The sequence below is a fragment of the Myotis lucifugus genome, unplaced genomic scaffold, assembly GCF_000147115.1.
Source record: "Myotis lucifugus unplaced genomic scaffold, Myoluc2.0 scaffold_117, whole genome shotgun sequence".
NCBI classification, from domain to species: domain Eukaryota; kingdom Metazoa; phylum Chordata; class Mammalia; order Chiroptera; family Vespertilionidae; genus Myotis; species Myotis lucifugus.
The window spans coordinates 1,103,628-1,118,322 of NW_005871165.1; the positions used below are offsets into that span (position 1 = coordinate 1,103,628).

At 47.0% G+C, this 14,695-nt stretch overlaps 2 pseudogenes; one reads left to right on the forward strand and one right to left on the reverse strand.

The window, feature by feature from the left end:
- The window catches only part of LOC102419216, a 9,163-nt pseudogene extending 2,480 nt beyond the window's left edge, over positions 1-6,683 (reverse strand).
- Positions 6,684-6,954: 271 nt separating this feature from the next.
- Positions 6,955-8,163, forward strand: LOC102419521 (annotated as a pseudogene).
- The last annotated feature ends 6,532 nt before the right edge of the window (positions 8,164-14,695 follow it).

Genomic DNA, 14,695 nt, shown 5'->3' on the forward strand with positions numbered 1-14,695 from the left:
AATCTATTTCTTTCACCAGGTAGGAGAAGTTTCTGCATTATTTCTTCAATAGTTTTCATATCTGCTCTCTCTCTCTCTCTGGCACCCCTATAATTCGGATGTTGGTACACTTGAAGCTGTCCCAGAGGCTCCTTACACTATCTTGATATTTTTGGATTCTTTTTTTATTTTGTTTTTCCGGTTGGGTGTTTTTTGCTTCTTTGTATTTCAAATCTTTGACTTGATTCTTGCGATCCTCTGGTCTGCTGTTGGGAGTCTGTATAATATTCTTTATTTCAGTCAGTGTATGCTTAATTTCTAGTTGGTTCTTTATCACAACATCGAGAGTTTCACTAGATTTCTTGAAGATCTCACTACATTTATCGGCGGTCTCACCAGTCTTTTCGAGGGCCTTATTAAATTTATCGGCGGCTTCTAGACAGTTCTTTAAAGACCTTAAAAGTGTGGTTTTGAACTCTATATCCAGCAGTTTGCTTTCCTCCATTTCTGTCGTTTGTGTCCTGTTTCTTTGTCTTGGCATTTTTTATGCTTTGCTGTGTTGATAGAGTGCCTTTCTGTGCTAAGTGTCCCAATTACCTGAGGTAGACACTCTTGGTGCACCCCCTTGTGGGCTTTGTGCACAGTCTTGTTGTAATTAAGCCTTGATTGTTGTAGTTATCACTGTGAGGAATTGACCTCCAGGCCAATTGGCTGTGAGAATCAGCTGTGTCTGCAGTGGGAGAACTTCTGTGCTGGAGACACCCCTCTGGGGCTAGACTTGCTTCGATGGGGCTTTGGTGCTCACTGAGTCTGCCCCCTGAGTGTGTCTTTTATGGTTCCACGGATCTGCAAACTGGATGGTCCCATTCTGACCTCTGGGCTTCCTGGCTCCTGGATCTCTAGGGAGGTGCTAATCTAGCCTTTCCCTGCAGGGCTTGGGCAGGGCGGGTCCCACAGCAGGGCTTGGGTGGGGTGGGTCCCATGGGATCAACACAGTCTTGCCCTCAGAGGCTCTGCTTCTCAGTGTCTGGGTAATCGCTGCAAGACCCCCCGAGAGAAAGCTGCCCTAGGGTTCTGACCGATGCCAGACAGTCCTGCTTCTCCCGTATGAGTCTGGGTCCCTAGAGACTTGCCCGGAACTGGAGCTCAGAGCCTGAGACTCCCTCCCGATTGAAAACGACAACCGCGCCCTCAGCCACCAGCCCGCTCCGCATGCACTCCGCACCTTAGTATTTTACTTCTGTACTGCGCCTCCTCTGAGTCTCGGTATGCTTTTCTCTTTCCTTCTAGTTGTAGAATTTCCACTCAGCCAGCCTTCCTGTGGTTCTGGATGATGTCCGTTCCGTCTTTTAGTTGTATTTTTGAAGTGGTTGTGCGAGGCAGCAATCTCCGGTGTTTACCTATGCCGCCATCTTGGTTTCTCTCTGAAATTTACTTTGAACTGCATCCAAACATAAGTAGATGCTATGGGTTGAGTTACATCCCATCAAAATCCACATGTTAAAGTCCCTTTGACGTGACCTTATCTGAAGACAGGGTCATTACAGAGGTCATACAGTTAAAATCAGGTCATTGGTGGTGGGGAGGGCAAAATCCAATATTACTGGTGTCTTTATAAAAGAGGAAAATTTGGCCCAGCCAGCATGGCTCAGTGGTTGAGTGTCAATCTATGAACTAGGAGGTCAAGCTTCAATTCCTGGTCAGGGCATATGCTCGGGTTGTGGGCTCGATCTCCAGTGTGGGATGTGAAGGAGGTCTCTTATCATTTATGTTTCTAGCTCTCTCTATCTCTCTCCCTTCCTCTCTGAAATCAGTAAAAATACATTTTTTGAAAAAGAAGGAAATTTAGACACAGATATACATGCCGAATGACAATGTGAAGAAGCACAGGGAGAAGATAGCCATCTACAAGTTATGGAGAGAAGCCTGGAACAGGTCCTTCCCTCACAGCCCTCACAGGAACCAACCCTGCTGATTCCTTGATCTCAGACTTCCAGCCTCCAGAGCTGTGAGACAGTGCATGTCTGTGGTTTAAGCCACCTGGTCTGTGGTACTATGCTGCAGCAGTCCTGGGAAACTAATGCAGCTGGATTGATGGGTGATTAGAGGTTTAGATAGATAGATGATACATAATAACAATCTATACTAATAAAAGACTAATACACTAATTGGACTGGACGTCTTCCGAACATCTGTCCATCCTGACAAAGCCAGGGGCGTGGCCGGCCTGCAATCCACCCTCAGCCCCTCGCCCAGGCCAGCCCCACCCCCAAATGGGGACCCCCACCCCACTGGGGGTGTGGCCAGCCTGCAAACCTCCCCGGCCCCTCTCCCAGGCCGGCCCTGTCCCCAGCGGGTACCCCCACCCTGATCTGGGGCATGGCCGGACTGCAAACCCCGTGGCCCCTTCCCTGATGACCCTGACCCCCTACAGCCCCCCCCCACCCTGTTCCGGGACCCCCTTCAAAGCAGGCCAGCTGGCTCCCACCTGTGCACCAGGCCTCTATCTTATATAATAAAAGGGTAATATGCAAATTGACCCTAATGGCAGAATGACCAGAACGACAGTTGGACCAGTCACTATGAGTGCACTGACCACCTCTCAGTCCCTTTCCCTAGCTGTCAGGCACAGATCACCTGATAGCAAATGGGGAACCGAGGGTGGGTGGCGGCAGGGGGGCAGGGCCAGCTGCGGGCAGCTAAGAAAGATGTCCCTGATTGCAGACCAGGCCTAGGGACCGTACCCACACATGAATTTTGTGCCCCGGGCCTCTAGTAAGTATAATAAAACTAGAGGCCTGTGCACAAATTCGTGCATGGGTGGGGTCCCTCTGGGTGGCCTGCAGGGATTGGGCCGAAACCTGCAGTCCAACACCACCTGCCACTCCTACCTGCTGCTCCCACTCATCCCAGCCCAACTGTACCTGTCACGGGCTCATGCCCAATCAGTCCCTATCGGGAGAGGCTCTTGCTGCCACAACAGCACTCACCAGCCATGAGCCCTGCATCTGGCGCCCTCCCAAGGGGAGTGGCCTGCGGGATCAGGCTGAAACAGACTCTCCGACATCCCCCGAGGGGTCCCAGATTGTGAGAGGGTGCAGACCAGGCTGAGAGACCCCACTGGTGCAAGATCGGGCCAGGGAGGGACTGTGGGAGGGCTCCGGGGCGTGTCTGGCCAATCTCGCTCAGTCCTGATCAGCCAGACCCCAGCAGCAAGCTAACTTAAAGGTTGGAGCATCTGCCCCCTGGTGGTCAGTGCACATCATAGTGATTGGTCGACCAGTTGACTGTCTGCCCCCTGGTGGTCAGTGCATGTCATAGCGAACAGTTGAGCAGCCTTAGCATATCATTAGCATATTACGCTTTGATTGGTTGTTCAGTCGTTCTGCTGTTTGGTCTATTTACATATTACCCTTTTATTATATAGGATGTTAATGATAGGTTGAATTGAGGTGCTGAACTTATGGGCATTCACTGTAAAATGCTTTCAACTTTACTGTATATTTGAAATTTTGAAAAAATGTTAGGAGGGAAAGAGAGCATTACAAAATGTTCACTTAGAACAAAGAAAAGTCAACTTTGTTACAAATAGCAGCTCACTTCCTAGAAATTCAATGACTAGATAATTCCACAGAAAATATCAAATGAGCAATCAAATGAGTAACAATGGCATTTCACACACACACACACACACACACACACACACACACACAGCACAATCTAACTCTGGACCAGATGCTGAAACTTGGTCCCCAGATCCTGATGTCTCCATTGGCACAGTGCACACATGAGTCATATGCATATGTGAATCAAGATTAGTTATTATCAGGATACTGTTGTGTTGGGTTCTTTCCCTGGCTTCCTGCCATTTGAACTGTCTAAGGGATGCATTCCTCAGCTGCATGCAGAAACAATAAAAGATGAAGCACGAGGGATTGTGGGATGGGATGCAAAGAAGCAAGCTTTCTCTCCCTTTTCATCTTCAGGGAAGACTAGGAAAACACTGCACTAATGATGATGGTCATCATTGCTGAGCACCTGCTGTGAATGGGTATATGTACACCGAGATGCTAATAATAACACTTGTCACTGTTGAGCATTTACAGTACATATTTTATATACATCATTCATTTGCTACTTTCATCAAACCTAGAAGGTAAATATCATTATTTTCATTTTACAAGACAAGATAGAATGAGGCATCTGCCCAACCTCACAGGTAGTCAAACAGCCAGAATTTTCAAACCCAGGTTATTCTGACTCTGGAATCTTCATACTCGCACACTCACCTGCTGTTTCTTTTCATTTTTAAAAAATATATTTTTATCTATTTCAGAGAGGAAGGGAGAGGGAGAGAGAGATAGAAACATCAATGATGAGAGAGAATAATTGATTGGCTGCCTCCTGCACACCCCCTACTGGGGAATGAGCCTGCAACCCGGGCATGTGCCCTTGACCGGAATCAAACCTGGGACCCTTCAGTCTGCAGGCTGATGCTCTATCCACTGAGCCAAACAGGCTAGGGCCCACCTGCTGTTTCTTGTTCTCCTGGCCCTCTAAGATCAGGATTTTTAATGAATTAATCCCAGTTTCTTCACCAGACTTACCCCAGTTCTGTTCTCATTCCCACTGTTGGTCAGTTGTCAGGAGGAACTAGTGAGCAAATTTCATTCCTTCAGCTTGCCTTCTTGGCCTGACTCTAGATTCCTTCCTTGTTTCTTTTTCTTTTTTTACTTTAAATTATTTTTTATTTTTCAATTACAGTTGACATACAATATTATATGAACTTCAGATGTACAATCCAGTGGTTAGACATTATATAACTTACTAAGTGATCATGCTGATAAATCTTATACCTGACACCATACATAGTTACTACAATATTATTGACTATTCCCTAGGCTGTAGTTTATATCCCCATCACTATTCTGTAACTACCAATTTGTACTTCTTAATCCCTTCACCTTTTTTAACATCCCCACAATCCCCCACCCATCTGGCTACTATCAAAATGTTCTCTATATCTATGAGTCTGTTTCTGTTCTGATTGTTTTTTAGATTCAGTTGCTGATAGATATGTATTTATTGCCTTTTCATTGTCCATATTTTTTATCTTTTCTCATCTTCTTCATCTTCTTAAAAAAGACCCTTTAACATTTCATGTGATATTGGTTTGGTGGTGATGAACTTCTTTAGGTTTTTCTTGTCTGGGAAGTTCTTTATCTGACCTTGAATTTTAAATGATACGTTTTCTGGGTAGGGTAATCTTGGTTGTAGGTCCTTGCTTTTCATCGCTTTGTATATTTCTTGCCGGTCCATTCTGGCCTGCCAAGTTGAAAAATCAGCTGACAGTCTTATGGAAGCTCCCTTGTAGCTAACTAACTGCTTTTCTCTTGCTGCTTTTAAGCTTCTCATTTTGTCTCTGACCTTTGGCATTTTAACTATGATGTGTCTTGATGTGGACAGTCAGGTGTGTTCCAATTTGATGTCATTACAACCAAAAGTGAAATAAGCACATATATATTTATACACTGGTATTATTATTTTTATAAGATAGTGTCTCCAAAGTGGAATGTCCAAGTCAACATGTAGAGATGTGCTGTGTGTAAAATGCCATTGTTACTGTGGAGATTGCTCATTTGATATTCTGTGGAATTATCTAGTCATTGGGTTTCTAGGAATTGAGCTGCTATTTGTAAAAAAGTTGACTTTTCTTTGTTCTAAGTGAACATTTTGTGATGCTTAAACCACAGACATGTATTGTCTCACAGCTCTGGAGCCTGGAAGTCTGAGATCAAGGTGTCAACACGGTTGGTTCCTGTCAGGGCTGTGAGGAAAGGACCTGTTCCAGGCCTCTCTCCATGGCTTGTAGATGGCTGTCTTCTCCCTGTGCCTCTTCACATTGTCATCCTTTATGTGTGTCTGTGTCCAAATTTCTCCCTTTCATAAGGACACCCATCATATTGGATTTCACCCACCCTGATGACCTGATTTTAACTGTATGAGCTCTGTAATGACCCTGTCTCCAGATAAGGTCACTTCAGAGGGACTTTAACATGTGGATTTTGATGGGATGTAATTCAACCCATAACATCTACTTATTTTTTTGATATGTTTCAAAGTAAATTTCAGATCTTGGTTCACATCCCCTTGGATTCTTCAGTGATCATATCATTAAGTAGATAGGGCAGGCTGCTTGAGTTGCTATGTGCGGTGTCACATTGATACGTGGTGGAACACACCATAATTTTAGCTTTTTTGAAACAGATATGATTGAACTGGCAAGCACTACTCCTCTGTTCAGGTGTGAGGAGGATATTTTTCTTTTCTTAGTCAATCCATAGAAGGTGTTTGGTGATATTCCACCAGTGCTGATCCCAGAACCTCCGGACCACTAGCAGTTCAAGGATCAGGCAGATCCCCTTTTTAGACCCACACAAAACAGGCAGTTAGAACCCCTTCCCAGCAGGTTCATGGCCTTCTGCTGGCTAAGCTCCCGCCACCTCTCTGAAAACCAGAAACATTTCCAGTTTCTCCCCAGGCCCAAGGAAATGGAAATCCGATTCTCTGTTGCTGGAACCTTGGCTCTTGCCAGGTTCTAAGGTGATTAAAACCCATTCTTTCTTTTCGAAATCCCTGAGCTCTCACATGCACCCTCTACCTGCCACCAGTGTGGATGCCTTGGGTGTGGCAAACTGTTTCATGTAGCTGTAGGTATTTCATTTTCAATGCTATGGTATTCCACTAATGAGTATAGTTTATTATTCATTTTACAGTTGAAGGGTTTTGGGGTTATTTCTAATTTGGGACTACTATAAGCAATGCTCTGGAAATATTTCTATAGATGTTTGCTAGTGCACGTGGGCATGCATCTTCTATAGCAGTGTAGTCTGCTACTACAAGGGATCTCTAAGACCTTTTTAGGAATTCATGAGGTCACGACTGTCTTAATGAGAATCCTGGCACTGGCAACAGATGGTACTAGAAGCCATTGTTGTATTCACCACAATGTACCACAGTTTAAAAAATGCCAGTTCCATTTAAGTCCTTCATTACGTAGGAAAAATTATGCATTGTATTAAATCATGACCCTTGAGTACACGTCTTTTTAATATTCTGTGTAACATCAAAAAATGTCAAGTACCTATGAAATATTTAAGAAGAGCAAGATTTCTACAAGAAAAACTCCGTACTTTTATTAAAGGACATTGAATAAGACTTAAATAGGTGGCGAGGTATGTTGAATTCATAGATTAGAAGACTCAATATTATAATGCTGTTAATTATCTCAAATTTTACTTGAAGATCTGATGCACAGAGATTGCTATACATGTACATTTTTGCAAAACTCCTTAGCAACTTAATGCAAGAAAGTTGAATTCCTAGGTACTTGATATTTTTTGATGCTATTATAAAATATCTTTAATAAATTTTTTTCTGTTAGTGCCTGACATACAAAAACATCATTTAAGAAATATTAGCTTTGCATTCAGCAAACCTGCTAAAGACCAGACTGCATAAATAACCCCAGGGAGTACCTGCCCAGTGTAGGAAGCAGAGAGACTGTGGAGTTTGATGTTGTTGAAGGAGAAAGGGGTGCAGAGGCAGCAAATGTTGTGGTTCATGGTGGAATTCCAGTGCAAGGCAGTCAGTAAGCAACAGAAGGTAACCATTATAGATGCTATGCATGTGGTATGGGTCCTCCGTGCAATTACCAGAAGAATGACCAGAGCAGTGAGAATAGGGGCAAGAATGAGGGATAGCAGAGTACTCCTAAAGGCAGATCCAACAGTTCTGGCCTCACTGCAGGCCACAGCATCAACCTAACTACATGTGGAGACCCTATGGGCATCACCACAATATTTCAATCCTCTTGTGCAAGAAAGGATGGAAGGTACTGACAACCAGGTGCAGGGGAGTGAGGCAGATCACTAAGATGGAATATGTATCATGATATAGACTACCATTCTGCAGGGGCCCACCTTACTGAAGACAGCCTAGAGAGGACTGCAGTGCAGAAGATAAGGAAAGTCAAGGGGAGGAGACCCTGTTCAGCAGCCACTTCAACATCAGTACTTTTGCAGATGCCCCCAAACCCACCACAAGATGGCAAAGACAAAAGCAGCGCATCCACCAGCTGAGAATTGGTCTTCTCCCAAGGCTGAGCAGGGTGGGGCTGAGTAAATGCCAGTCAACCATCTCTACTATTATTCGATTAAGTCAGCCAACAAGAATAAATGGACCTAAAATTCCAGCGATAAGAAATGAACAAAACATTGGAGCTGAAGACCTTAAGTCCTTCCTTTTGCCTGTTAATCAGATAACTAAAATTATCTGCAATATCTATGCAGCTTGGGCTTTTTATTATTTTGATTTAAATACATTTTTTTTTGTAATGACAAATGGACAGATATGTTTGGGTTTTATTTTTTAGCCAGGTTTTTCTCTATATATCCTTAATGGTTTTTAAATGGTTTTATATCTAGCCAAGTTGAGATTTTTAAGAACTACATTTCTAATCTTATATAATAAAAGCCTAATATGCAAATTGTTAGACCGGGAGTTTGACTGGGAGTTCGACTGCTCGCTATGACATGCGCTGACCACCAGTGGGTGGCGCGGAACATGGTGGGCATTGGCAATGTGGCACTGGCAGCAGGTGGCAGTGGAGGTGCTGCTGGCCCCAGTGGGCCCTGACAAGAGCTGGACCACAGCAGGATGGTGGAGCAGGTGAGCAGGTGGTGCCAGGCCAAGGCGGGTGCAAGTGGGGGCCCAATCGCTCTGCTGATTGCCCCACAGATGGTAACTAGCGGTGGCGGCAGGAGGCGGGGCTGCCGCCTGGCTTGCAGGCACTGAGAGAGCCAGGCAGGGGGCCTGGCCCTGATCAATTGCCCCCAGGTGGGATGGTGAGGGGGTGGTTCCAAGCCACAGCAGGGTGCCAGGTGGGCCTGCGGGGCTATGAGGCTGGAGGCACAAGCTGGGGCTGTGAGCCTGGGGGTGTGAGCTGGGGCTCAATCTCTGCAGGCCACCCCAAGGAATCCCACCCATGCACGAATTCATGCACTGGGCCTCTAGTTTGTAATAAAAGTTTACAACATGATTTTTTTTTAAAAAAGCCAATAAATTTTCAATCATCCTATATCAGTGGTTCTCAAGCTGTGGGTCGAGACCCCTTTGGCAGTCGAATGACCCTTTCACAGGGGTCGCCTAAGACCATCCTGCATATCAGATATTTACATTACGATTCATAACAGTAGCAACATTACAGTTATGAAGTAGCAACGAAAATAATTTTATGGTTGGGTCACAACATGAGGAACTGTATTTAAAGGGCCAGAAGGTTGAGAACCACTGTCTTATATAATAAAAGGCTAATATGCAAATAGACTGAACAGTGGAACAACTAAACAACTGGTCACTATGACGTGCGCTCACCACCAGGGGTTTTGCGTGGAAAATGGTGGGCATCGGCCGCGGTGGGATGGTGGAACAGGTGAGCAGGGGCGCCAGACAAAGGCAAGGCGTTGATTGCTGTCAACGGGCTAAGCCTCTGGTGGTTACTGAAAATTCTTTGCTCCTGCATGCTGCAGTCCTGCCCACGCTTGCACCACTGCCAGCGACGGAGCCGCTTTTTGAACCTGCTGCTGGTGCCAGCCCCAATCGCTTTGCGCCATCAGCGGGTGCCAGTGGTGGTGGGAGCGGGGCTGCTGGCAGACAGAGGGCCTTGGGGGGAGGGGCCGGCTGGAGGTGAGGAGGATGGGCCGAGATCCATCCCTTTGCCCACCACAGCCTTACGGCCCACAGTTCCTTTCAAGGTGCATGAATTCATGCACTGAGCCTCTAGTCTATTAATAAAGGTCTTATATAACAATAAAAGAAAGCACTTTATGTCTATTCAGTTAAATGATTCTTCCACATCTATTGTGATTATCATGATTTCTTCCCTTATCTATACTAATAAAATGGTAATATGCTAATTAGACTGGGTTGACTGGCCATCTTCTGGACGTCCAACTTCCTTCCGGACAAAACCATGGTGGTGGGGGCCGAGGCAGAGGCAGTTAGGGGCAATCAGGCCAGCAGGGGTGGGGAGTTGGTGGGCGAGATCAGGCTGGCAGGGGAGGGCAGTTGGAGGCAACCAGGCTGGCAGGGGAGGGCAGTTGGGGGCTAGATCAGGCCGGCAAGGGAGGGCAGTTAGGGGTGATCAGGCAGGCAGTGGCAGTTTGGGGCAAGATCAGGCCAGCAGCGGAGAACAGTTGGGGGCGAGATTAGGCTGGCAGGGGAGGACAGTTAGGGGCAATCAGGCAGGCAGGCAGAGGCAGTTAGGAGCAATCAGGCAGGCAGGCAGGCAGAGAGGTTAGGGGTGATCAGGCAGGCAGGCAGGTGAGCGGTTAGAAGCCAGCGGTCCCAGATTGCGAGAGGGATGTCTGACCACCGGTTTAGGTCTGATCCTTGTGGGATCGGACCTAAACCGGTGGTCAGACATCCCCCAAGGGGTCCACGATTGGAGAGGGTGCAGGCTGGGCTGAGGGAACCCCCTCCCTTTGCACGAATTTTGTGCACTGGGCCACTAGTCCTGTTAATAAAGTAAATTATCTTGCATTTTTGTATTAAACACAGCTTTTCATCCTAATATATAAAAACCCTGGGTCGTAAAGACCAGTAACAACCAGGCACCACCAACCAGAAGTCCTGCAGTCAGCACTGGGTTGCCATGGCAACCCAGCGCTGACTGCTTCTGCTGCAGGTGGGGTGCCCCAGCACTGACTGCTGAGGGGGCTGCGAATCAGGGCCAGAGAGAGGCCTGAAGAGAGAAGCAGGGACTGATCCATTGCCTCTGTGGCAGCTTCTGATCAGCACTTGCCTCTCTCTTTCCCAGTCTGGCCAGCAGCCGTGCCTCCATTTCTCTCCAGGCCTCCACCAGGGCTGCTGATCAGCCCCGCCTTTCTGATCAGGCCCCATTGATAGGCCTAGAGACGCTGACTGGCATAGGAACTGACCAATCAAAACCAAATGTGGGTGCTGTGAAGAACCAATGGCTGCCTAGGAGGCAGAGTTTTTGACGCTGACTGGCTTTGAAACTGACCAATCAGAACCAAATCTGGGTGCTGTGGGGAGCCAATGGCTGCCTAGGAGGTGGAGCTTTTGACACTGACTGGCATAGAAACTGACCAATCAGAACCAAATTGGTCAGCAGAGGAGGGCAGTTAGGGGCGAGATCAGGCTGGCAGGGGAGGGCAGTTGGGGGCAACCAGGCTGGCAGGGGAGAGCAGTTAGGGGCTATCAGGCTAGCAAGCAGAGGCAGTTAGGGGCAACCAGGCTGGCAGGGGAGGGCAGTTAGGGGCCGTCAGTTGGACATCCCCCAAGGGATCCCCAGTTGGAGAGGGTGCAATCTGGGCTAAGGAAACCACCCTCCATGCACGAATTTTGTGCACCAGGCCTCTAGTGTTATATATCTTTCTACAAATTTAGGTTTGGTTTCTAATATTTTTGAAAATGTGAGATTTGCTTATAATTTTCCTTTCTTCTAACATTTCTGGTGGATTTTGATATCAAGATTATATACTTAAAGGTCCCAGCTGTGTGGCTTAGTTGGTTGAGCATCATCCCATGCACCAAAGGATTGCTGGTTCAATTCCTGGTCAGGGCACATGCCCAGGTTGTGGGCGCAATCCCCCAATTGATGTTTCTCTCTCACATCAATGTTTCTTTCCCTGTCTTCCTTCCTCTCTCTCTAAAATCAATAAAAACATTTTTTTTTAAAAAAAAGGTTATACTTGAAAATTGTTGTCTTATTTCTCTATTTCTCATGATTATTTGTATAAATATTTAAGTATTTCTTCCATAAATTGCTGGTAGACTCTGGTGAGACCATCTGGATTTGGATTTTTACATGCAAAAGTATATGGGAGTTTTTGTTACTACTAGATCAATTTCTTCAATGCTTACATGGTATTATTCAGCTTTTCTTTATAATTTATTTAATTGGAGTCTGTTGATGGAAATGTTAGATGTCTTTCAATTTCACTATTACTAAGAGTGCTGCAACGAACACATTTATACAAGTATTTGGCAAATTAGTGACTCTACATTTAAAATATATTTTATAAGATAATTCTTACAAGAGAAATTGCTGGGTCACAAAATATAAACATGTTTAGCTGTTTGGGTCTTGATGTCAGACCATTTCTTACCTGAAGAAGCAGCACTGAGGAGAGAAGTGCTCTCTGTACGAGTTGTTTCTTGGGGTGACAAATTACCCAGAACTCCATGGCTTAAAACCATAATGAACATCGTGCTCCTCACAGTTTCTGTGAGTCAGAAACTTGGGAGGGGCTGAGTCTTGAGATGGTCATCAAGACATGAGCCAGAGCTGCATCATCGGAATGCTTGTCTGAGGGTGGAGGATCCACTTCCAAGGTGGCTCACTCATGTGGCTGGAGAGCAGGTGCCAGTCCCTGACAAAAGGCCTTAGTTTGTCAGGGACTTCCCACAGGCTGTTTGAGTAGCATCACCACATGGTGGGTGGGTTCCCCAGAGCAGGGGGGAGGGCGGGAAGGGGAAGGGGGAGGAGAAGGATGGAGAGAGAGAGAGAGAGAGAGAGAGAGAGAGAGAGAGAGAGAGAGAGAGAAGTGTTATAAAGTAGCTCTGGAAGTCACATACCATCACTTCCACCACATTCTATTCCTTAAAAGCAAGAGATTGTGAGCAGGTTTTAAGACTGTTACAGCCTCTCTATAAGGCTAGTTAAGTGGATTGATCTCCTTGGCACGAACCTTCAAAAACATGTTTCTAAGGAGACGCTGTCAGCCCATTGAAGTCACTGAGGTAAATGAGATCAGCTGGTGAGAGTGTGGAACTGTGGCTACGAGCTGTTAAGCGTCTGCCGCCCTTGGTGTCCAGTGTCCTTAGTGTTCTGGCTACTCCCCAGGCTCAAGATTTATGTCTTAATTATGTAAATAGAGCGATTATGCCATCAGGGGCTCTGGTGAGCTAATTACTAAGCAAGAAATCAATGCCACCGAAGTCGAGACTAATGAATTCCATGGCCCCCAACATTCTGACTGCAACTGCGATATCGAAGATCTTATTTCAACAGACCATGCGAGAGAGCTTGAGGGCGAGGGCCCTTCTCACCGTGATTGCTTCAGTGAGACCCTGTCCAAACTTCCTTTTCTCATGGATGCTGGGGGCTGACAACCCCTGGCCAGCCTCTCCTGCTGCATGGCCACTGCTGCACTTACCACTCAGCCTGTGAAAGCGCAGCTCTGGGAAGTAACCGTGTGGATTGTTATGGCCAGTGCCAGTGGGAGGGCGGGGCTCCAGCCAGAGCATCATCTCAATTGGATGTGACATTTGCATTTGAAGGATCGAGGGAAGTTGAAAAGGTTCCACTGGGGTCCCTTTCTCCCCAACTCTCTGCTTCTCATGACCTGATTGTCCCTGGCAACGGGCAAGACTGGACAGGGAGGTCTCCTGACTCTAAAGGCCCTGGAGGCACAAGAACGTCTACTCTCCTTCTGGTGCACCCTTTGCTCTCCTCCACCCCCACATCATAGGGCTCTGGGCTCTGTTTCTCTTGCTCGGTGGGGCTATTTTCCCTTCCATTCCAAATGGCCTGGTTTTGCCCTCCGCATGTATCCAGTGCTGATACAAGAAACAGACATGTGCAATCTGGTTCTGCATTTATTATAAAAATGCTCCTGAGCGCTATGTCCGGGTACATCTACAACAATGTTATGACGGGGATTTGTCTGGTGTCCCAGAATGGTGACCAAGGTCCAAACCAAAGCAGTGGACAAGAGGCACTGAGGAGCCCTGCATTCTAAAGAGAGCTGCCCCTGGGCAGGGTCAACGCACCCTGGCAACATGACAATGTGGTTAAAAACCACAGGTTGCAGAACCAGCTGCCACCTTCAGCCCACACCCCATCCTAACCCCTGTCCCCTCACTCTTGCTTCTATAAAGGAAGGATGGGGGGATTTGGAGAGAGAGCATCAGAGCTGCCAACCCTACAGTGTTTGATGTGAAGAGCAGTTCCCATTTCTCCCCCCAGGAAGACATATGTGATCACAGAGACCACTGGCCACTTCTGGTCTGGATAGATCTATAAAAGGCCTATGGAGGTGGCCCATGCCAGTGGAGGGAGAAGGGACTGTAGAGGGCCTAGAAGATAGGACTGGAGGTGCCCCCATCCCAGTTCCCATCAGCGCTTGGAAAACAAAGATGTCTCCAGCCTTTCCTGTGGTTCCACCTAAAGGATATGGGCTGAGGAGGGTCAGGGGCTGTGGGCTACACAGACTGTTGCCACAACAAGTAGGGGTGCCTCCACCCAAGGAAGGTTAGGGGTCATGGCCCAGATTGAGGGGGACTTTGCCACCTCCTCTCTGAGTGGGTCCTTGAGGGAGAGGCGATCAGGCTGAGTTGGGCATTGCTCCAAAACATGACCTCATCTTCCACATGGCGACTGCCACTTCAGCAGGGTCACTAGCCTCACGTGGGAGCAGAATGAGCCAGGCCAAGATCAGGGATGCCTCCTCACCACCAATGCTCCTCCGCCATGCTGAGATGCCTCCCACCTGCCCAAAGTCTGGAGAGCTAGACCCAGAAGAGGAAGGAAGAGGAGCAGAAGTGAAAGAAGAGAGCGCACTGCTCCTTCCACCTCCGGTCCCTGGAGCCATAATCCTCCTGAGGCTTCAGGGAAGGAAGAACTTTG